This window comes from Lissotriton helveticus, chromosome 2_2, assembly GCF_964261635.1.
Source record: "Lissotriton helveticus chromosome 2_2, aLisHel1.1, whole genome shotgun sequence".
Classification (NCBI taxonomy): domain Eukaryota; kingdom Metazoa; phylum Chordata; class Amphibia; order Caudata; family Salamandridae; genus Lissotriton; species Lissotriton helveticus.
The window spans coordinates 74,794,161-74,815,625 of record NC_136060.1 but is presented as its reverse complement, the minus strand read 5'-3'; the positions used below and the strand labels follow the sequence as shown (position 1 = coordinate 74,815,625).

The following is a 21,465-nucleotide window of genomic DNA, read 5'->3' as shown; positions in this document are numbered from 1 at the left end:
CGGCGTGGCGTGTGGCCCCGGGAGTGGGGGTTGCCGCGACACTGCTGCATAGACTGCGCTACCTGGGGGGGGCCGTGAGGGGGCTCCGGTGCAGCCATCACGCTGAAATCTGAGGCGAGGAGGGGTGAGCAGGCCGCAAGAAGCAAGATGGCGGCTGCTCGTCCCTGAAGGTGGAAGTGCACTACTGGCCCCTCCCCTACTGTGTAGATCGATTGCCCAAGCTGGAAAGTGTGGACATCGGTCCTACGGCCCCCAGCGGACTGTGGTCCCCGGAGTGGCGTTCGCTGCGGGACGCTGCTGCGCGGCAGTGGCGCAATTGCCTAGACCGCCGCCAGACACTGTTGGCAAGGTCTGGGGGCTGCTGCTACGAGTATGGATTGCCGCAACTGCGCTGTTGGTGAGGACCGCTTCCTCCCCCTCCTGCCTTTGGGACATTCTGCTGGCGGAGCAGGGAGCAACTAGAGGCTTGTGTGGGCAGGGGCTGGCTGTGGTGCCCGGCCCCTGATTGATAGCAGCGACGGAGGTGCTGCCAGCATGGAGTGCCTGTGAACCAGCCCGGGTTAGCAGAGCTGCACAATCTTCCCTGGTGGGCAATTTATGAGACGCCTGCTTACTGCACCCGAGAGGAGGCTGCGGAGCCAGCCGTGGGGACGGGGTCTGGTTCTGGAGAGACGGGGGAGCAGTGGGATGCATGGTGGTGAGTGCGGACGTTTGCACAGGCTGTGGAGTGGTCAACGACGGCGGTGCGTTTTTGGCAGTGAAGACCACCCTGCGTGGCCCTTGTCTCTGTCTTCCCTGCCTGATCGCAGGGGGAGTCTCGGCGTCCTGCCCAATACAGCCGGTCCGGAACTGGTCGGGGTGGATCGTGTCAAGACCGCGGGGCCTGTGGGCCCAAGACCACTCAGTCCAACAAGCTGGACCGGTATACTATACTTAAGGAGGCGCAACAGGTCAGGGCACCCAGGGCCTCCGGCTCGGGAGGTCCGGGCGAGGAGGAGCAGGAAATATCTAATATATCAGGTAATAACCGCGATTACAGGAGTCAAGACCTCTCTGAACACCGTGGCTATCGAGGTCAACCTCATCCGGGCTGATATGGGCAAGCTCAACGAAAAGGTTAAGCAAGTGGAACTCACGGTGGCCAGCCTGGTAGATGATGTCTCACAGCTTCAGGGTGCAGTGAGGGATCTTCAAGAGTTCTGTAAGTTTACTGACCTTAAACTGGATGACTATGAAGGCTGCCTGCGTCGGAACAACCTGTGCATTCTTGTGGGTCCGGAGAAGGCGGAGGGGCAGACACCGGACCTTTTCGTGGAAGATCTTGAAACACTGACAATCAAATGACCTCAGTAATTTCTTTGGCGTTGAGCGTGCCCACAGGATCCCGTGGGGCCGTCCCAAGCTGTGCGCTCCCCCGCGGTCCATGTTGGTGTGGGTCCTAAATTTCGGTGACAGGGATGTCATCCTCCAAAACTCTAAAACTCTAGAGCTGGCGCTTCCATGCGCTTTGAGAACTCTGATATCCCCTTTTTTCCGGACTTTACCCAACGGGTGCAGAGACAAAGACGGCTGTTTACATCGATCAAGCGGGTTCTGCGGGATCAGGGCTTGAAGTATTCCATGTTGTTCCCAGCCCGTTGAGGCGGATGGGCAAGCGTGGTTCTTTGAACACCCCGAGGCAGCGGCGGACTGGGTCGAGAGCAGAGGTGCAAGGAGCCCGGCCAGCCAGGGCGGAAGTGGTGCCGACATCACTCAACCGGCCTGAGAGGACGCTCGCCCAGTGGTCGGACAGCACTGTCAGCATTTAATTGGCACGCTCTCAGTGGTCAGATTTATATTGCCTGTAGTGTGGGGTGAGAGTTGTGAACGGGTGGGGGTCTCCTTTCGGACTTTGGGCCGGGCGGTAAGTCATTCTGAAGAGTTCTTGGGTATGTGTTTAGTAGGGACAGGACATGGACCCCCTGGGCATGGGCGGCATGACTCCCCCCCCCCCCCCCCCCCCCCCCCACCTTCACCCCCCTCTTATTATTTTTTTTCTCTTTTCTTCCTTGAAATTTTCCAGGGCAACAGGCACTCTGCCAGTTTCTTCATGGGCAGCTCCAGACCCAGAGGGAAGGGCAGCGGGGTGGGAGGGAGTTGAGAGGGTTTGTTTAATTTTTTTGCTTATAATTTGGTTTGCATCAGCAGCGGCTATATATATATGTTGATTAGGGGAACAATATTGCTTTTTATGGTGTTAAACAAACTTAGAGATGGCATCGGTCGGGGACAGTGGGGTTAAATTGATGAGTTGGAAAGTTAACGGGTTGGGGGACAAGATCAAGCGTAGCGTAGTCCTTCAGTACATTAAGCGCCAGGCCCCTGATATTGTCCTTCTGCAGGAGACCCATTTGGAGACACTTGTAAAGCGCTGCATGGGGGGAATACGTTTTGCTAGCCCACGCAGGATTCACCACAGGCTCACGAGGGGTTGGTATACTAATGGAAAAATCCTTCCCCCTTGTGGTGCAGGATACTTGGTCTGACGCGAAAGGGAGATGTGTGGGAATCTCGGGTACGTGGGAGGGCCGCTCAATCACTTTTCTTTCGCCCATTAATCGTTGGAAGGTCGCTGGTGCCCCATGAAGGCCAAAAGGAAGTACCGTAAACTGATACAGGCCAGAAGGAGTGGCAAAAGCGTTTTTTTCTCTGGCCTGGCGGTTAGGGGTATTTGTCAAGCTTTTGTAAGTCTAGCGTAGACATGTACTTAGCGTTCCCCAGCCGTCAATTCATCAATACGTGGCATTGGGTTAGAATCAAATTTAGTAATGCTGTTTACTTGGCGAAAATCTATACAATAATGAAGACTCCCCTCTGGTTTTGGAACTATTACAATCGGGGAGCACCAGTTGCTTGTGGATGGTTCTATGATGTGTGAGTTCAACATTGTTGTTACTTCCTTCTCTACAGCCTCCCTACAGGCAGCAGGAATGCGATCCGGTTTCTGCTTTACTATGGTGGGAGTCAAGGAAATGATATCATGGTTTACCAACGCAGTTAACCCTGGGGTGGAAGAAAAAAGACCGGGAAACTGGTCCAACGTGGTCTGCAATTGGGACTGTTGTTCGGGAGAGAATATGTCTCCTGTGGGGGGTCTTTCCATTGGAGAGTCTGGAGTACCTACTGTAGGGATGTCTAAGGGCCTTTCCGTACTAACGGTTAGGACTGAGCTTCCAGTTTCATTGGGCTCTATGGCGTCTTCTCATTTTTTTATTAGATTTATATGGTAAATCTGCTTGCCCCCAGGCCGATGGGGCAATAAGACGCTGTAAGTGACTGGGGCTACTTTTTTTCCGAAGACATAGGGACCTTACCATTTTGTCAAAAGCTTGTTATCTGATGACGGAAGTAAAATAAGTACCTTTTCTCCTGGTTTGAACTCTCTCAGCTGACTGTTCTATCGTAGTATCTTTTCTGAGAGGCCTGCGCCTTTTCCATGTTCTCATGGACTAGTTCCCAAATCCTCGTGACTGCTGACTTCAAATCAGCTGCATATTTCGTTAGTGGTTGTCCCACCTCCTCCTCCCCTTCCCACTGTTCAGCAGCCATGTCTAGCAGGGTTCGAGGTTTTCGCCCAAACAATATTTCGAATGGGGAATAGCCAGTTGATCTTTGTTCATGGGTTCTTATGGCAAAGAGGATCAGTGGTAGTTTATGATCCCAGTCCCTCCCTGTGTCTGAAATGACCTTGCGCAACATGGCTTTTATGGTTTTGTTATAGCGCTCGACCAGACCATCGGTTTGCGGATGGTATACTGAAGTGCGGAGTTGTCCGACACCCAAGATGGTGCGGACCTGGGCCATGACACCGGACATAAAAGGTCAGTAAGGATCTCCGACGGAAAACCCACCTGTGAAAAAAACAATACCATGGCCCTGGCAATATCCGGGGTGGTCAACGTGGACAAGGGGAATGCTTCAGGGTATCTACTTGCGTAGTCTACAATGACTAATATGTATTTGTGTCCTCTGGCCGAGGGTAGGAGAGGACCCACTATATGCATGCCAACCCTTTTAAAAGGGATATCGATAATAGGTAAAGGACATAGAGGAGATTTCTTTACACCTTCAGGGTTGGTATACTGGCATCTCACACAGGCTGCGCAATGTTTAGCCACATCCTTATATACTCCCGGCCAATAGAATTTTTCCAGGAGATAAAGAAGGGTATTTTCTTTGCCATAGTGTCCTCCCCCTGTTTGGTTGTGTGCCAGCTGTAATACATGGTTGCGAAAAGGAAGGGGTACCAGTAACTGTGTTTTTGGGAGTGTCCCCTCCTTTATGGCTCTATACAACAACCCACTTTTTTTGTAAAGAAATAGGGTCCTAGCTGTTCTGGCTCTATCTCTTTTACTTGGTTCCAGGCATGCTTCAGTGTCTCATCTTCTCTCTGAGCTGATCGGAAGCTGACCGGTGCTGAGTCGGTAGGATCTGTGGTGGAAAAAGGGAAGGCATGATAGTAAGATTCTAAATAGCTTTTTTTTTCTTTTCTTTTTTCATTCCTGCTTTTCCTGTCTTTTCCTACTGTCCCGTCTATGTCACTATCATGAAAAGGGGCATCAGATAACCACGTCATGTCTGTTTTTTTGTCTCATCTAGGTAGTGTTCAAACTTGGGGTGGTCGGTGCCTATGATTACTGCTTCGGGCAGAGAGGGAATAACCCCTACTCTCCGTATTTGTGGGTCATGTAGGATCTCCATCAGGACTTCTGCTATAGGATAGGGTCTAGTGTCCCCATGTACACAAGTAACATGGACCTGTTCATTTTCCTTAATTTGAAGTTGGGGTATTAATTGTCTATCGACCACGGTCACATGACATCCAGTGTCCAACAGGGCGCTCTGTTTTTTCCCATTTAGAAGGATGTCTATTTTATAACGCTGGGGATTTTTTTATGTTACCATTACCCTTCCCCTAGAGTAACCCACATCCATGGGTTCAGCTTCCGGGGCTTTATGAGGACACTGTCGAGCAATATGACCCCATTCACCGCAGTGATAGCATTGTGGACCTGATCCACTGGTTCCGGGTGTGGGCTGGAAGGGTTTGGGAGCAGCCCGGGGAAGGGCCTGGGATTTAGGTTCGGGCCGGGGTGTGGTCTTGGGAAGAAAAATAGGGTTCCGTGATATGCCTGCCTTGAACTCAGGTGATCTGTGAAAACCACATGCCAATTCCACGGTTGAAGTAGAGGTCAGGTTAGGGTGTTGTTTTACCCATCAGCGCGTAGTGCTAGGTAAAGCATCCAAATATTGTTCCAGAATCACTTTTTCCGTGACTTCCTCCATTGTGGAGACTTGAGGAGTTAACCAACGTAATCCCAAGTCTTTGATTCTGTAGTACAGGGCACGCGGGTTATCCCCACTGGCCCACTTTTCTCTCCTAAACTTATTCCTATAATAGTCCTGGTCACATCCTAGTCTCTCTAGGATGGTCCTCTTCACTTCCTCGTAGGGGGTAGTACCCACACTGTTAGGCTGCTTGTAGTTCGCCTGATAACCGAGGGGCTATATACTGGCTCCATCTCTCTTGTGGCCATGAAGCGGTTGTGGCAACCCTCTCGAAATTAGTAATAATCAGGAGCCTCCCCTTCCTGGAACTTTTGAAGACGGATCCTGGGACATTGGGACGTACTCTGGTGCTTACTATAGCGTCAGTCAGCCGTAGTATTGCTGTATCCTGAACCTGTTAATTTGACGTAAGCAGGGCTGCCTTTTCTCTTAAGGCACCTTGTAGCGCATCCCTATCTTGTTTCGCGGTTTGAACCTGCTGCTCAAACACCAGTTGCAGGTGTCGCTGTCCTTCCGCTAGTTGGTTAATAATACTTTCGAGGGGCACGGGTTGTGTCATGATTCCACACTTGGGGAAGTGATCCCACTTCTGACACCACTTTGTGGCCGCGTGGGCGGCTGCGAGGTTATGGGGCGCTAAAAATAAAACAAGGGGGATAGGTGGGTTTTCTTATCTTCTTTAGATTTTTATTGTTCAGGCTCAGGGTTGTGTACCAACTATTTGGTTACGATTGCTATCAAAGTTCAAGTTCATAATCAAAAAAAAAAAAAAAAAACAATAAATCAGGCTTCTTCTTCAGGGACTGTCAGAGTCTTCTGTGGCTCTCCCGACGTCTGCTTTTCCCTCAGGCCGTCGGGGAAGGGAGAAAGAACAAACAAAGGTCGGGTAAATGTCCGTGTATCAGGGTTTTTTCTCTGCGCTACCGTCACCAGTTTTACTTGACATGTGATAGGGGAGGAGTGTAGGGACCTTTCCTAGTACACCCGAGTGCCCTATTTCCCCAAACCTCCCCACCAAAAGGACCCCCTAAACGGTACTCGCCTCAGGCCAAGACCGGTCTCCAGGGCCGCGGCATCAGGACCTGGGGCGTCTTCTCCCTTCGCTGGCCCGCCGGGTATGGTCACAGTGTATAATGCTCCTGCACCTCGGGTAGCGTCTTCCTCCGCCTTGCTCCGCTCCTGGTCCGTCTCCTGCACGCCCTCTCCTAATCCGCTCCACTCCTGGACCGTCTCCCGCACGCCGTCTCCTCATCCGCTCCACTCCTGTACCGTTTGCCGCACGCCATCTCCTCCGAAGCCGCTGCTACTGCCGCTGCCAGGCAAATCGTAGTCCGTCCTCCCTTTTTGGTAGTCCTCCGTCGATGTTGATGTTGACGTCACAGGACGCTCCTCTTCCTGCCCAACCACTAGACTGCTGGCTGCCTTCGTAGCCGTCGAGGGTTTTGGCTCGGCGTTCCGCTTCCGGTTCGCCCCTGGCGAGTTCTCCTCACATATCCTTTCCTTTATTCGTGGTCACACTGTGATTCCCCCTCCCTGTCTCAGCAGATTCTAATGCACCAGACCAGAGTCTCCTGTGGGTGTTGGAGAAACCTCCTCTGATGCACCTGTTTTAGACCTCTGGTTTGTTCCAGTCTTGCCTTAAAATGTTGCCAGTATGTCACCCCAGACCCCTAAATCCTAGGGAACAGCCTAATGTAAGTCTATTGCGTGACCATTCAACAGTAGATAGCTAATCTACCTTGTTTGAAACAGTATTCACCTCGCCATCTGGGTTGGATGTGTTGTGTTCTACTTTCCTTTTCTAAGGTTTCTCCATTATTTGATCTTTCATAGATTCACATGCTTGAATCTTTCCCCGTCGTCGAAGTGGGATCTATGTCCTTTGAAAAAAAAAAATGCCACAATTGAACTGTAACAATTAGGTGACCGCACCCTCTAGAATTTATTTATTTATTTATTTACGGATTTGTAACTCGCATGGCTGCCTCAGCAACGTGGCGTCCCAGCACAACCAGAGACAAGAGCATGAGAGAACAACCTAGTGATTAAACATCAGACGTAGGGAAATGCCAGGTCTTTATGGCCTTATGAAACACCAGAAGGTTCGGGATGACTCTAATGTGAGCCGGGAGCGAGTTCCAAAGTTTTGCCGCCAAAAAGCGGAAAGAGCGTCTCCAGACTCTAGGTGCGCACACGAGCGCGAGGTCGGCAGATCTCCGCGAAGGCCCAGGCACATAGGGCATCAACAGACTGGATAGCCCTGATGGGGCCTGGTGTGTCAAGATCTTATGTGAAATACACAGCGCCTTAAACTGAATGCGCTTTTCGACAGGCAGCCAGTGAAGTTTGGGGAGCACATGCGCCACCGAGCATGATCAAGGTAGTGCCACCAAAAGCCGCGCCGCCGCATTCTGAACCCTCTGCAGGCGCTTAATGCTGGCCTTATTAGCGCCCAGGTAGAGAGAATTGCCATAATCTAACCTGTACAAAATGAACGCCTAAACAATGGTCTGGTGAACTTTAGGAGGGAAAAAACCAAGCAGGGATCTCAAGTCTCGCAGGAGCCCCTGAAGCAGACAGCAGCAACGCCTTTCGTTTGTTTCTTCACAGCCTCCTTAGGGAGAGGGGCGGGTTTGAGGCGGACCTGCCAGCACTGCTCGTACCATAACTCCAGATCCTTGCCGAACAGCAAGATCTCCGATTTACTGGCATTTAACTGTAAACAGTTTGCCGCCATCCAGTCGGAGATGGCCAGGAGATCCTCCTTGAACTTGTCCAAATAGGCACTGCAATTTCTTGAAAAGGTAATTACCAATTGGGTGTCGTCGGCATACGACACCAGGGACAGACCCCTGCCTTTTGCCACCTCCGCTAGGGGTCTCACATTTAGATTGAACAAAAGTGGGCTTAAGATGGACCCTGTGCTACCCCCTGGTGCAGGCCAAACTCCTGGGAGTTTAAAGGTGGTACGGACACCTGGAAGGACCGTTCCTATAAAAAAGACCGGATCCAATCCAAGGCCCCATCCCTGATCCCAACTTCCAGAAGGCGTTCAAGAAGAATCTCATGGGATACCGTATCGAATGCGGCACTTAGGTCCAACAGGACCAAGGCTGCCGAGTCTCCCACATCCAACCTACTCCGAATGGATTCCGATTTGCCAGTAGTGCTGGCTCTGTACTATTCCGTGGTTGAAAGCCGTGCTGTGAAGGATCAAAAATGTCGTACTGCTCAATGAATTTAGATAGAATAGAATTCACATGCGCTTCCACCAGCTTAGCCAAAAAAGGAAGCTGGGAAATAGGGCGATAATTACCGGGTTCTTCCAGATTCAGAGAGGGTTTTTTCATCAGAGCGATGACTTTGGCGTGCTTCCACGCCCGAGGTACAGAAGCTGACCTCAGAGATAGATTGGCCAACTCAAATCTCACAGGGGAGATCAGTGAGTGGAACTGGCGAAAGTGGGCAGGTGACATAGGGTCAGCCGGGGAACCTGATTTGATTCTTTGGCTTAAGGCCTCAAATTCCGGGGGCGTCAAGGGTGGAAATGATGATAAACAGTTGCCCTCCATGATATCCCCCCTTCCAGGCACCACCCCCTCCATAGGGGGAGTCGCCTTAGAAGGACCACAATAAATCTGCTCAACTTTGTTCACGAAGTGCTGCACTAGTTCGTCACATTGGCAATTAGAAGCAATGGGAGAGACTCTAGGAGCACCCGCACTCTTCATGCCGTTGAGCAGGGAGAAGATGGTATTTGCGGGGTTTGTGCTGGCCAGAATCTTATTGGCTCCAAACTCCGGACGTGCTCTCCAAATGAGCTTATGATACTGCTTAACAGCCGCCCTGTATTCTAGTTTTGCTGACGCATCGTAAGAGCATCGCCAGGCGCACTCTAGCTGCTTGCAGCCCTTCTTTGCTAAAGTTAGCGAATCGTTGAACCATTGATTAGATGGCCCACGTCCCTTTCCTCCCCGTTTGGCCGGGATACAGCTGTCCAGGCCAGCCGTCAGCCATTCTTGGAAGCATGAATTTGCCCCATCTACATCTGGGGGTAATTGAGGCCTGTGCTCAGCTAGCCAGGCAGAGAACAGATCGAAGTCTAACTTATGCCAAGGGCGTTTAGGCGCTTGGGCTGGGGGTATCACATCCACTTTGCCCTGCAACTGCAGAGAGAATGTAACCAAGGAGTGATTAGTCCATGCCTGCGGACCGGCAGATACATTTTTATAAAGCTGGGGTTGGAGAAAATGGGATCTAATAGATGGCCGGCCACTTGCGTACCCTCAATAACGTGCTGCATCAGCTGGAAGGCCTCTAAGTCCGCCAGGAAACCGGCGATCTCAGCTTTCCCCCCGTTCTCAGGATGGGCATTGAGATCCCCCAAGATGGTAACATTTGCAGCCTTACTGGCCAGTTGTCCTACTTTACTCAGTAGGTCTTCTCTAAACAGACTAGAGGGCCCGGGGGGGCTCTAAATTAGAAGGCCAGACATTGAAAAATTGTAATTGAGACTGATTTTAAATGAGGCACATTCACAGCCCTCTATATTCTCCTTACACAGGCTAAAAGTATAAGATTCCTTAACAGCCGCTACAACACCACCCCCTCTTCCCCCCCTATCTGTTAATGGTCTTTAACACATGACCATGAGAAAGGGTTAGCCAAGGCTTTGCCACAGAGTCTTGGGTAAGGCACGTTTCCGTTAGGAATAGAGGATCTGGGGACTCGTCAGCTAGAAGGTCAAACACCTCAGCATGGTGTTTCGCCAGCGAGCGGCAGTTCAGACCAAGGAACCTACATCCCGTGGAGCCTGGTGGGCAGAGGGGCCACTTCACTGGGGCCAACTCCACTCAAAGGTGCAGGGGTCACAATGGAAGGATTGCTCCTGGAATGCCCAGGGTAGAGAAGGGCAGTTAGATGCTAAGCCCAGGAGCTCATCCTGTGAGCACTTGAACGGGTCTGTAGAAGAAGATGCAGAGGTCCTGGCGACGGCCCGGTGCGGACAAGCGCAGACGGGCTTGCCTTTGGCGCGCCTCCGGTGCGCCAGCGGCGCCCCCACTGCGCGGGCGCCGTTGTGTCAGCATTTATGCAATCAGGCAAGCGAGGCTGCAACAACTGGTCCGCTAACCCTGCAATTCCTCCCAAGATGGCGGAAACATTCCAGCCACCCCGGTAGAACAGTAGCCAAGTACCTAGCCCCCCACCCAACGCAGTACACTCCTCCCACAATTTCCACCAAGAACTGTAGCATCAAAACTTTTACAAGGCGACGCAAATGAGGTGAGTGAAGTTAAAATACAAAAAACGTACAATACGTGGAAATCGCTAGATATAATCCAGGCTCACGCCTCAGGAGTCTGGTGGCTGCGCGGGCGTCGTTGTGCCAGCATTTATGCAATGCAGGCAAGCGAGGCCGCAACAACTGGCCCGCTAACCCTGCAATTTCTCCCAAGATGGAGAATACTCCAAAGAAAGGTTAATTCCCTCAGATTTTCTACTGCACGTCATATGAAGGGAGTATCCCGGACCTCTGCTCAGTTATCTGCTAACTGGTATTGTAAAACTTAATTCTCCAGTATTGAATCTTTCATAGATTCACATGCTTGTATCTTCCCCGTCATCATGGTGGGAGTCTCACGGTAACAGAATGACCATAGCAGTACAAGAAAAAACTGCATAGAAAACCCCATAAGGAACAACATTATTTGGTAACCAAACCTCATCATTACGTGGTCCAAAACTCAGCCAATCAGCTGCCAGCCCTGACATCACACTCCCCAGCAGAGCCATCATACCTCAGATTTCCAACTGCCTTTGTGTGAGGAGTCTCCCTGAGCCTTGCTCAGTTTTGCTCCTGAGTGAACTTTTGACCTTTCCAACTGCAAGTTATTTCTTCTGGATTTAAGGTACTATTTTCCATATTGAACCTAATATGGCTGAAAGCTAAAAAAAGAGGCTTTTCAGGCCCTGCAGATCCTTTGGGAAAGCCAGACTATATTCTGAAGACCCCCACAAGGACTGTTTGTATTGTCTTCACCCAAAACATGTGCCTAAGGACTGCAAGCACTGCAGAACCTTTTCAGTTAAAACCTTAAGGGACAGAGAGGCACGCTTACTGTTGTGGCTTAAGAAAAAGAAGGCCACCTAAAAAGCAGAAGTCATCTGCTCCTGAGGAAAAAGTGGAGTCTAAAAAGCAGAAAACTAAAGACAAAGAGGGAACTTTGTCTTCTCTTCCTCATACTCCGCTAAAGAAGCCTTCCGAGTCAAGTGCAGTGTCTTCTGCCCCTGCGACGAAGACTGGGGCGTCGCCGGCGCTTCTTCCTGTGAAAACGTCGATGACGACTTCGTCAACGATAACAATCTCGATGTCGAAAGCTGCGTCGACATCAGTGACAAACATATCGTAGTCGAAGAAAGGTTTGTTGACGACCCAGTCTACTGGAAGAGCGTCGTCGACGTCGCCGACATCGTCTACGGCACCATCGACGACGACGACCTCGTTGACAATAATTCGTATCTCTTCCTCTACGGGAGCATCGACGACGGGAGCTCCGTCGACGTCTTTTAAGTCACCAATAACAACATCATTGATATCTTTCTAGTCTTTTCCGCCGTCAAAAGGGCTTGTTGATGGTTAAGAAATCTGAAGAATTTACAACTTGGACAAAAATGTATCTGCTTCCTCCATAAAATCTGATAGATTTACAGTCAGAGGATGAAGAGTCGATGGGAGTAGCTTTCAGTCCTTCACAGCTACAAATCAAGAGTCAAGACACGGATGAAGAAGAGTGCCAGGAGGTTCAAGAGGTATTCTCTTTTCAAGACCGACCAACGTTCGACTCCAAAAGATATGAGTCGTTCCAGCAATCATACAAGTATGAAAAGGAAGAGGAAACGCATCAGGATGTGAGGGAGGAGTCCATCACGATGCCAGTTTCTCTAGTGACTGACTTACGTCACATGATCAACGACTATTACCATTGTTTTCCTAAGCTAACGCTCCTGCCTCGAATACTTCAGTCAGTTCTACTCAAACTCCAGTAGTTCAACCTCCACCTACAGTACAAAAGATTCGATCTCCCCCAATTATCACAATTAGGGATGATTTTGCAGAGAGTGACGGAGAACAACCAGAAGAAGGGGAACTTCTTCAGGATAATCTAGTAGGTATAGAATGGAATCAATATATTTTACCTACAACACCGTCCATCGCCGTCGCCAGCAAACTCTCCTCCGCAGGAAATTGAAGGATTCCATGACATTATAGAAAAAGCCTCAAAGAGATTTGAGCTTCCACTACCAGTGCAGGAAACAGAGTGTTTTCTATACGACTTCAAAGAGGAATCGAGGAAATCCATCAGAGCAATTCCTATCATAGATCATATATGGGACGAGGGCTTGAAAATAATGAAGAATCCAGCCTCGGTGCCCATAATAGAGAAGAAGTATCGGGCCCCAGAATCCTCTCCTGCATGCTTAATTGGACATCCGCTTCCGGAGTCAGTGGTGATGCAAGCTACTCAGAGACAGTCCAAAAATCCAGTCTTAACTTCTGTAGCTCCTCCCGGTAAGGAAGGAAGACGGATGGATGGCGCGGAGAAGCGTTTTGCTGTGATGGCAGTAGCTTCCATTAGAGCTGCAAACGCTCTAGCTCTGATCAGCCGTTACAATAGACAGATGTGGTCAGACATAGCACCGTTGTTGGCTCATTTACCAGACGATGAAAAGGAAGAAGCTGCCACCATATTACAGATGGGGCTAGTGCGGCCTCTGAATCCATTGATATCGCGATGGATATTTCATCAGTGGCATTTAGGCAAATGACGGGAGCAGTGGCACTCCGAAGACCAGGTTGGCTTAAGGCCACTTCATTCAGACCGGAAGTCCAGGCAAAAATAGTAGATATGCCTTTTGACAGAGAGAATCTCTTCGGAAAGCATATAGACTCTGCTCTCCAACGAATCAAAGCTGACACGGACACAGCGCAAGCATTGGGTTCTCTATAACAAGGTAGATTCCAGTCCTTTCGGAGGAGAGGGGCTAGAGGCCAATACAATCAAAGGTCTTCATACCAGTCCAACAGGTACCAACCTTACAGTCAACAGGGGTATCGTCCGTTTTCAAGCAACCAGCAATTTCGGTCCTCGAACACCCCATATCATCAGCAGTCCACTGGGAAGAATATTGTGAGGGGAAAATCGCAGCAAACCAATAGGAGACAGTGACTTTATCAATGCGCCCGCCACTTGCTTAGACCTCAACCACAATCATTACCTTTCTCTCTTTTATCAGCAATGGCTGTTGATAACAACAGACAGATGGGTACTAGACGTAATACATCAAGGCCAGACCCTGGAATTTATACAGAAGTCCCGAATCAACCTCCTGTTCACAGGAAGCAACAACATTAGTCCGCCTTCAAGGCAGAAATAATATCTCTTGCGCCGGGACGCTCCTTTGCTGGAGCAGCTGCGCGCATTATAAATGTTCCTAGCATAGCATAGCATAGTGAAAGAGGTTCTGCGTCCTCAGCGGGGAAAAGGATTTTACTCTCATTTCTTTCTGATAAAGAAAAAGCAGACGTCACAATGGAAGCAGGTAATGGACCGGAGAAGTTTGAACAAATTCATCAAAAAGATACCCTTTCGTATGCGATCTCTTCAAGAAATACTCCTACTACTACGCAAAGGAGACTACATGGCATCCCTGGACCTCATAGATGCCTATCTCCACATTCCGATTCACATAAAACACAGGCAGTTTCTGCGTTTCATGGTGGCGGGGCGCCACTACCAATTCAAAGTCTTACCCTTTGGTCTAAAATCGGCGCCAAGGGTCTTCACAAAGTGCATGGTGCCAGTGGCAGTGCACCGGAGACTACAAGGTCACCAGATTTACCCATATCTGGACAATTGGCTCATAAAAGGTACATCCTACCAAGATGCCGGGCACTCACTGCAATGCTGCATGGATCTTTTCCATTGTCTGGGACTAAGTATCAACTTAAAAAAGTCGTCTCTCATTCCGTCACAATCCCTTCAATTTCTAGGAGCCATGCTTCGTACAATGGAAGCAAACGCTTACACTTCAGAGGAACGTAATCAAAAAATCTTAAACCTGGCATCACATCTGCAAACAAAGTGTACTTCAGTGAGAATCTTCAAATCCTTATTGGGGATGATGTCTTCCTGTACCCCCTTACTTCCCAATTGCAGATTGCACATGAGGCCTCTCCAAGAGCTTCTCGATAAACAATGGATGCAATCCCAAGGGTCCTTTGATGATCGGATAACCATCACTCCTCAGATCCAAGAGGCCCTGTCATGTTGGAGGATCAGAAAACATTTGACAGAAGGTCTGCTCTTCGAACCTCAATGTCCCAGTTATGTTATGATGACAGATGCATCACTCCAATGTTGGGGGGCACATCTCCTAGACCTTGAAATACAAGGACATTGGTCCAAACACGAATCTCAACTTCTCATCAACCTGTTGGAGCTAAAAGCAGCGTTTTTGGGTTTACAAGAGTTCCTCCCCAGAATCCACGATTCGACAGTACTAGTCAGGACGGACAGTACAACGACTATGTTTTACCTATTAAAACAAGGAGGTACAAAGTCAAAACTTCTGTCAAAACAAGCTCAGGAGATTTGGAAATGGCTACTGCTTCACATCTCACTACAAGTCCAGCACGTTCCAGGAGTGTACAACACAAGGGCAGATATCCTGAGCAGATCCGCCAGTGTTTCCCACAAGTGGGAATTAGCTCAGAGTCAACTTCTGAGAGTGTTTCGTCTGTGGGGCACCCCATCGTTGGATCTGTTCGCAAATCAACACAACTTGAAATGCAAGCACTTTGCAAGCAGGTTCCCCCTAGCGGGATCGTGGGGCAATGCACTGCAACTACGCTGGACCAGGAATGTTTGCGTACACATTTCCTCCATTCCCTCTGATATCGAGAGTGTTACGGAAGATGAGATCATAACCGTGCCACTTAATTCTCATAGCCCTGGCATGGCCAAGACAAGCCTGGTTCTCGGAACTTCTCCAGTTGTCTGTGGCCCCCAGCATACAGTTTCCGCTATTGCAGGACCTGATCACTATGAACGACGGACAAATTCTCCATCCAAATTTGACTTTGCTGAACTTGTCAGCCTGGAACCTCACGAACATGAATTCAAATCCTTGAATATTTCTCAAGAATGCCGGGATATACTCTCACAATCTCGGGCAATTACAACAAATAAAACGTATACAGCAAAATGAAAGAGATTTTGTCAGTGGTGTGCATCTCAAGCTCTGCATCCCTTTGCTGCTTCTCCAGAGCAAGTTCTCCCGTACCGTTTACATTTGGCCAAAGCCGGTCTATCTCATGCGTCTCTAAAGGTACATCTGGCAGCTATTTCAAGATATTGGACGGTTCCTAACCATCCATCGCTTTGGTCGCAAAGAGTGATAAAAGAATTTCTTAAAGGACTCTTCAGAGTGTTTCCCCCGGTTCAGCACCCGATATCCCTTGGCAGCTCAATACGGTTCTTCCGCAGCTCATGAAACCGCTGTTTGAACCAGTGCATAAAGCGGACTTACAGTTCATTTCATGGAGGATGGCCTTGCTGTTAGAACTCACATCAGCGAGGAGGGTCAGTGAAATTCAAGCTTTCTCAATTGCAGAACCTTTTCATCTGAAAGAGACACGTTAGTATTAGATTCCTTACCTTAGAATATCCCCAGGCGTCCGACTGGATCCGGAAACTTTTGCGTAGCAGTACCCTTGCGCGTCGGTAGGCGTCGTCTGCGGCTCCGCGTCCGTCGTGGGCGTCGTGGGTGCCGTGATGATGTCGTCGGAGTACTTAGACGCCGCCTCCGCGTGCTGACGTCAGTTCTTCTTTTTTCCGCGCCAGCAAGCGCAGATCTGGAAAAAGCAGTAACCCTAGTCTTCTTTTGACTAACTTTTTGATCGCTTTTGATCTTTTCTCGAAGTCTTCGACTCCGACGGTGCCGTAGGGATGCCCGGCTTTAAGCACTGCGAGGATTGCGACCGCCTGATGTCGGTCACGGATCCTCACCGCCGGTGTTTAACTTGTCTCGGCGTCGATCACGACGACAAGGCCTGCTCCGACTGCCGGGCCCTCTCTTCGAAAGCCAGGCGGGAGCGGTCCCGCAGGCGACTCGAACTCCGGCAGTCGGTCCCGCGCCGCGAGAGGTCTCGGTCCCATTGGAGGTCGAGGGACAGGTCGCGGGCTCGGAGCCACCACAGTTCCGAGAGTAGGCAGCACTCCTCTGGGTCGAAGTCATCGTCAGGTAAGAAGCACAAGAAGTCCAAGAGGCGTCATCGCTCTTCGGACTCCCCCAACGCTCGCGCGATGCGGCCGGGGGTTCGGGTGACACCACCCACGCGGCTCCGACCGAGTCGCAGGCGCCGCGTCCAGCCCCATACCCTACGGTCCCTGGGCTTAACGCGACGCCGGAGGAGATTGAGCGCTTCCTCATGGCCATGAGAAAACTCTCTCCTCCGACGGGCTCCGCGGCGCCTTCGTGCCCAGCGGACCCGTCTGGGACCCCTAGCGGGTCGGGGGGATCGGCCCCGACGCCTTCGGGCCCGGCGCCGCAGGTTCCCGCTATCCCGACGCCGCTGGCGCCTTCGGGCCCGGCGCCGAGGGGTTCAGTTGTTCCGGCGCCGCCGGCGCCTTAGGGCCCGGCACCGCAGGACGCCGCTGGACCTCCTTCGGGATCTGGTTCGTCGCCGGTGGACCTTACGACCTCGCCGGCGTCGGACCCTCAGGTGTCGCCTCCGGCGCCGTCCTCGGGTGGCGCCGTCCCCGGTCCCACCTTCGTTCCTGTTCCGGCGCCGGGACGGCCCCGATGGGCGCCGCTCCAGACGTCGTTTGGAGAGTTTCACTTCTATGAACAGGCCCCATTAGTTGAGGACCCTGAGTTTCAGGAGATGGGTGCTGAGGAGGACTGGGAGGGGTCTGAGGACCCTCTGACCAGAGAGTGTCAGTCTCATGAGGACTGGACAGGAGACCTTGGGGATGCCAGTGGCCTGGACACCTCTCCACACACTGGTTTTGTCTCCCCTGCTACCGTGGCTTCGGAGGAGGGGGCAACCTACAGTGTGGTGCTGATGAGAGCTGCCAAGGCCTTGGGCCTTGAGCTCCCCGTCGCGGCCGTGAGGACTAATCTCCTCACTGAGGTCCTCAAACCGCAGTCAAGCTCGGCCGAGCCTCTGCTGCCCTTTAATGAGGCCTTGACCGACGTTCTTCTGGGCACTTGGTCCAAGCCCGCTACGGGTTCGCCACTTAGATAGGAACGTGGCCAGACGCCACCGCCCAGCCCCGGGCGACCCATGTTTCCTGTCCACCCTCCCCACCCCCGAGAGACTGGTCATCCAGGCCTCCAATTCCCAGACCGCGTTTTCGTCGGCCCCGCCGGACAGGGAATCCAAGAGGTATGAGCAGTATGGGAAGAAGATCTTCTCATCCCTTAGTCTGGGTCTGCGGTCTTTCAACACCGCCTGCCTCTTGGGCCGTTACACCCACTCTGTGTGGGATAAGGTCGCGGAAGTGCTGCCAGAGTGTCCGTTGGAGGTATGGGCCAAACTCGGCCAAGCCCTTGTGGAGGGCCGGGATGCAGCCAAATATTCGATCAGGTGTGGGATAGATACCACCGACTCGCTAGGTAGAGCGATGGCAACGATGGTGGCGGTCAGACGCCACGCCTGGCTGAGGTCCGCCAACTTTTCGGCAGACGTCCAGAACACACTCATGGACATGCCGTTCGATGGCCGTCGCCGCTTTGGCGACAAAGCAGACCATGCGCTTGAGCGCTTTAAGGACTCCAGGGCTACGGCCAAGTCCTTGGGCATCTCGGCCCCGTGCCAGCAATCGGCTGCTTTTCACTCCTTTCGTGGCCACGGAAGGGGTGCGCCCACACGTGCCGCCAGCCACGCTCCGCAGGGCAATACCCAACGCGGTAGCGGCCGTGGGAACCGCCGTCCGGGCGGTCCTGGGCAACGGCCAGGTCAGTCCACACCTTCCCCCGCAGCATCCGCCTCGAAACCCTCCTAGTCGGTGCTTTCAGGCCCATGTGACGCCAGTGGGGGGCAGGGTTCGCCATCACCACCTCCACTGGCGCACTATCACATCGGACAGGTGGGTGCTGCAGATCGTCCGAAGGGGCTACTCCCTCCCCTTCGAGGCGACTCCTCCAGCCATGCCACCGCAGAACCACCGTGTATCGGGGGATCATTTGCGACTTCTGCAGGAGGAAGTTACGGCCCTCTTGGCCAAGGGGGCCATAGAGCGCGTTCCTGGGCCAGAAGTAGGGTGTGGTTGCTACTCCCACTACTTTCTGGTACCCAAGAAGGGCAAAGGGGGCCTACGCCCTATCTTGGATCTACGGAACGTCAACCGCTTCCTCCGGAAGGAGAAGTTCAAAATGCTGACACTGGCTCAGGTCTTAGCTGCCCTGGACCCAGGAGACTGGATGGTAGCGTTGGACTTGCAGGACGCTTATTTCCACATCCCCGTCCTGCCTGCCCACCGGCGCTACCTGCGGTTCATGGTTGGCCACGAGCACTTTCAGTTTACCGTGCTCCCCTTCTGCCTTACTAGCGGCCCACGGGTGTTCACAAAGGTGATGGCGGTGGTCGCAGCTCATCTGCGCAGGTAGGGGGTTTCAGTCTTCCCCTACCTCGACGACTGGTTGTTGAAGGCGGGCTCGCTCCAGACAGTCCTCAGCCGCCTCCAGACTACGGCAGATCTCCTGCATCGGCTGGGGTTCTCAATCAATGTGCCGAAGTCACACCTGTGCCCCTCTCAGAAGCTCCTTTTCATCGGAGCGGTTCTCGACTCGGCGCAGTTTCGGGTTTATCCACCCGAGCAGCGGGTCCGGGATATTCAGGCTCTGATTCCCATCTTTCAGCCGTTATCCCGGGTCTCGGTCAGGTTGACGCTGCGGCTTCTGGGGCTGATGGCCTCCTGCATCCTACTGGTGCATCACGCCAGGTGGCGGATGCGGGCTCTGCAGTGGGACCTGAAGTTTCAGTGGGCCCAGCATCAGGGCAACCTATCCGACCACGTCCTGATCTCGGAGGGCACTGCGAGACAGCTGCAGTGGTGGCTCACAGACCGCGATTGGGTCAGCGGCAGATCCCTCTCCCTTCCCCAACCGGAGCACGTAGTTGTGATGGACGCGTCCCTCCAGGGCTGGGGAGGCCACATGGGAGAGACGGAGATCAGAGGCCTCTGGTCTACGGCGTAGGCCCGGCTCCACATCAACTTGTTGGAGCTCAGGGCGATTCGTCTGGCACTGAAGGCATTCCTCCCCTCTGTCCGGGGGAGTGTAGTGCAGGTGTTCACGGACAACACCACCGCCATGTGGTATTGCAACAAACAAGGCGGGGTGGGGATGGAACACGAATGGCGCCTGAACTCGGACGTGGCGCAAGGCCTCTTTCAGCGATGGGGAGAGCCTTGGTTAGATCTATTCGCCACCGAAGAGAACGCTCAATGTCATCTGTTCTGCGCGTTGGAATTTCCAAGGCGGCACTCGCTCGGAGACGCTTTTCGTCGCGAGTGGAGTTGCGGTCTGTTGTACGCCTTTCCGCCTATACCACTTCTGCCCAGAGTGCTGAAGAAGATCAAGCGCGACCGGGCCCAAGTCATCCTTGTGGCTCCGGACTGGGCGAGAAAGTACTGGTATCCAGAGCTACTCAGTATGTCAGTCGATACCCTGGTTCGTCTGCCTCTTCAGGAGGACCTTCTGTCGCAGCAGCAGGGGACGGTCCTCCACCCGAACCTGTCCAGTCTCCACCTCCATGCTTGGAGATTGAGCGGCGACAGTTGAGGCCATTTGACTTGCCTCCTGAAGTTTGTAACATCATTCTGGCAGCAAGACGTCCCTCCACAAAGTCTGTATACGCCTGCAGGTGGAACAGATTTGTGGCATGGTGCACAGCAAAGGCTGTGGATCCTCTCAATGCCCCTCTTTCTGAGGTTATTCTCTTCCTTCTTTCTCCTGCCCAGCAGGGCTCTCCTCTGGGCACTCTCAAGGGCTACCTTTCTGCCCTTTCAGCCTTTCTCAGGCTGCCTGATCAACCTTCTTTGTTCAAGTCGCCTATTGTAAACAGATTTCTTAAGGGCATCACACACACGTTTCCTCCTGTTCCGTTTGTGATGCCTCAGTTGGACTTGAACCTGGTTCTTACGTTTCTGATGTGCGCTCCCTTTGAGCCACTTCACGACTGTCCTCTTCGCCTTCTGACTTTCAAGACTGCTTTCCTGGTTGCCATCACCTCTGCCAGGAGAGTGAGTGAGCTCCAGGCCCTTTCTTGTACTCCGCCTTTCCTTTCTGTCCATCCGGACAAAGTGGTGCTGCGTACCAAACCTTCTTTCCTGCCCAAGGTTGTCACGGCCTTCCACATCGGACAGTCTATCACCTTGCCAACCTTCTTCCCGCCACCGCATCCCTCTAAAGAGGAAGAGTGGCTCCACCGTCTGGACCCAAAACGTGCGCTCTCATTTTACTTGGATCGCACACGCCAGTTCCGGGTGGATGACCAACTCTTTGTTGGTTACGTGGGCGCTAAGAAGGGAAAGGCGGTGCACAAGCGGACCATCTCCCGATGGATCATCTTGTGTATCCAGGCATGTTACTCCTTGGCTAAGAAGGAGCCCCCTGTTGGATTGAGGGCTCATTCCACTCTGGCCATGGCGACTACAACTGCCCTGGGCCGGGGAGTGCCCTTGCAGGACATTTGCCAGGCAGCTACGTGGGCCTCGCTGCACACATTTGCAAGACACTACTGCCTAGACAGTCAAGTCCGGAGGGATGGCTTCTTTGGCCGTTCCGTCCTCCAGGACTTTCTGGTGTGACTACTGGTTCGCAGACCCACCACCGGGGTTCGTATTGCTGGGGTATCTATTCTGAGGTAAGGAATCTATCACTAACGTGTCTCTTTCAGATGCACAAGTTACTACTTGTGTAACGATATATCTGTAAGAGACATTATTTAGTGATAGATTCCTTACCGATCCACCCATCCTCCCCGTTCTGCGAACCGATATCTAGGGTTAGGGTTACCCCCTTTCAGGGCCCTAGTTTCAATGGCACCTGTGTTTTTTTGACATGGCT

The 21,465-nt window shown here is 52.1% G+C and overlaps 1 protein-coding gene across 6 annotated transcripts in view; it reads left to right on the top strand.

Annotated features, from left to right (window-relative positions):
- PCM1 (pericentriolar material 1) overlaps positions 1 to 21,465 on the top strand; it is a 1,361,399-nt gene that overhangs the window by 348,557 nt on the left and 991,377 nt on the right. The window lies entirely within an intron of this gene.